General features: G+C 42.3%; 1 long non-coding RNA gene across 1 annotated transcript; it reads left to right on the top strand.

Annotated features, from left to right (window-relative positions):
* The first annotated feature begins 1,645 nt into the window (after positions 1 to 1,645).
* On the top strand, positions 1,646 to 2,251 carry LOC138641373 (uncharacterized). Its single transcript, XR_011313799.1, has 3 exons — positions 1,646 to 1,675; positions 1,778 to 1,852; positions 2,199 to 2,251. It is a non-coding gene; the product is annotated as an uncharacterized lncRNA (long non-coding RNA).
* Positions 2,252 to 2,970: the final 719 nt, after the last annotated feature.

The following is a 2,970-nucleotide window of genomic DNA, read 5'->3' as shown; positions in this document are numbered from 1 at the left end:
TGGCTTCCTCTCCCCTACCATTTTGTGTCCGCCAACCACTCCATCTCACAATTGCGATTCCAAGTACTTGAGCAGGTGGACAGACCACGCAGGGGCGGCAACCACATCAAACAGCTGAGGGAACGGGAAGCACATTGGATCTACACCCTCCAGACCCTCTCACCAAAGGGCCTTAACCGTGAACTTGATTTGGTTTGCTGATGGTACACTGTTGACCCTCCGGTTCTCTACTATAGCGTCATAGTCTTCACTATATTCAGTATTTGTACTCCATTATACTAGCTTATTCTTGCATGTCCTTAGCGGGTAGGGCTGACTTACCGTTGTTGTTATCCTTCCACATACTAATCTTTTCTTAATACTTTCAGGCCATCTGACCCTCACTATTTATCACATCCTTCTGGGGTAAGTACCTATTGCCCAATTTTGGTCATTTCATTTTTATTTTTTAATTTTTATATTTTTATTTTTATTTTTATTATATATATTTATTATATATATTTTTTTCATTTTCACTTTATTTTTTCATTTTTCATTATTATTATTATTATTTTTATTATTATTATTTTTATCTTTATTTTCATTTTCATTTTATTTGTTTATTTTATTTTTCGTTTTATTTTTCGTTCTACTTTCATTTTTTCATTTTTTTCTTTTTTTTCTTTTTTTTTTTTTTTTTTTTTCTCTTTTGCTACTCTGGGTCGACACCCTACTTATATTTTTTCTTATCCCATTTTATTTTTATTTTTAATTTTATTTTTATTTTTACTTTTATTTCATTTTATTTTATTTTTACTTTCATTTTTTTTTTCCTTATTTATTTTTATTTTTATTTATTTCATTTTTCAGTTTATCCATCATACTCATCCCATGATCTCACTCCCTTTTTTCTCCTTCTCTTCCTTCTGTCCTCATTTTTATTTTTATTTTTATTTCCTTTTCTCCCCTTTATTTTTCCTTCCACCACTTCGGTCATATTCCCCATAGCCCATCATTTCACATTCTGACACATTTCCTTTTCTCCCAGGCTTTCTTTCATTCCCATACTATACCGGTGCCAGCCCATCTATTGTCTTCCAGCGCTTTACTTCTGCGCTGATGCTCCCTTCACTCTTACGACGCTTGCTCCCCTCCTTTAATATAGATACCAGGTTTGGCAATGCACCGCCACTACCGACCCTCTAGTGCGCAGGCGCTAGTCTTTTTTCCTTCAGCGCGCCGCCGTTGCTCCCCGACTCTCTCAAGTGCGCATGCGCCGCCGCCGTATGCTCCTTTCCTAGCGTGCCCCATCCTCCCCGCGCTATATTTGTGTTCCAGCCCTCGGCTCTACATCCTGCCTAGTGCGCAGTCGCGCTCTTTACGCCGGTCCCATATCCTAACCTTTCCTGCGCTGCCGTACTCCTCCCTATCTGTCTGGCCCTGCGCTCCAGCCCTCGCTCCAGCCTTGCACTTCCTGTGCCGCCCCTTTATTAACCCCACGGTTCTACACGGCTCCACATATCACCGCAGGCACGCAGCACACCGGATCCACAGGTATTCGCTGCTCCCTTCTAGGCTGTGTCCCCCCTGTCTTCCCCACAGCTAACTCATGCTCTTTATATCTTTTACAGCGCATACTGGGAATTCGTTTCCCCTTTCCTGACTTACCTTCTTTTTCCCGCTTTTGCATTATACGGTATGTTATGTCATGTTCCCCCGCCCCTTACTCTCATACTATATATCCCTATCCTACTTAATGGTATACCTTTCTTTTCCTCCCCCCCCCCCCCCCCTCCAGTCTCCGCCTGGATCCTGCCTTACTACCTGTTTCGTTACTTTGGGGTACCCTCCACTTTTTTCTTTTTACAACAAGGTTAGTCGCCCTTCCTCTTTTATTAGTGCTCGTATGTAATTTTTCAGAAGCGTAAATCTGGATGCCTTTCGTTGATACCACGCCAACTTGCATGCTGGCTCTATGAATATAGATATACGCATAATTTCCCTTTTCAGATATTGGCTTGATATATACCCTTTGTATATTTTGTACATATTGTATATTTTGTACATATAGTGTCTGTATTGGGTTTACACTACCACTAGTCGCTGCTTATGTATAGCACTGTTTTGTTTTGTTTTGTGTCCCTGTTCTTTTATTTTTATTTTTTTCATATTCCTTTTTTTCAAATTTGTAACATTGTGCAATTCTTATTGTTTTCTAGTGAGGTTTGACAAAGGCCCACAACGGGGCCGAAACGTTACCTAGTACCTCGATATATGATTGTGGTGACCCCAGTTTCGCAAATACCACTGTGGTGAAAATAATAAATTACTTTATTTGCATATGAAAAAACAAAATATCGAGTGCGGCTGTTGTTTATTTATTTATGTAGTTGCCTGAGGGACATTAGGCCTGCTATGATGCTGGGAACTTTGAAGAGTGGGGACAGGATTTTGGAGATACCCCTGATGTTGATGGCCATATGGGCGGGAATCATACCCCAACCCAAAATGACCATATTGTCCAAACCCAGGTTGGGACCAGCCACCAGCACTGGGTGTGGACAAGTGGCCATATTGGGATGGTTGCTGATATCCCGCCATATGGTGCTGAGGTTGCCATTGTGGGTTCGTTGTGGGTTGGGGTTGAGGTGTTGGCTGACGTGGAGGGGGTGCTTCAGATCCTTGTTGAGCATGCATGCCTTGTAATCTCTGAGGCCGCAGAATATTTTCTGGTGACATCTGCCACTGTTCAATCATCTGCAAGAGATTGTATGGGTTATTTGGGGGGGTGCATGCGTCAATAAGGATCTGAAAACACCCTCTCAAACGAAGCCTCAACTCCCGCTCTATGGACCGTAAGGACTGGGCAAGGCTACGTGTAAATCCCTCCTCCCCATCATCCTCTCGAACCCGTGCCAAATAGTTCATGACCCCAGCATCCACATTTCTCCTGCTTTGGAGAAGCTCTCTCCTGCGTCGTGCATGCTGGGG

Source organism: Ranitomeya imitator, chromosome 6, assembly GCF_032444005.1.
Source record: "Ranitomeya imitator isolate aRanImi1 chromosome 6, aRanImi1.pri, whole genome shotgun sequence".
Taxonomy (NCBI): domain Eukaryota; kingdom Metazoa; phylum Chordata; class Amphibia; order Anura; family Dendrobatidae; genus Ranitomeya; species Ranitomeya imitator.
Note: the sequence above shows the minus strand (reverse complement) of the source record. Positions and strands in the feature narration are given on the sequence as shown.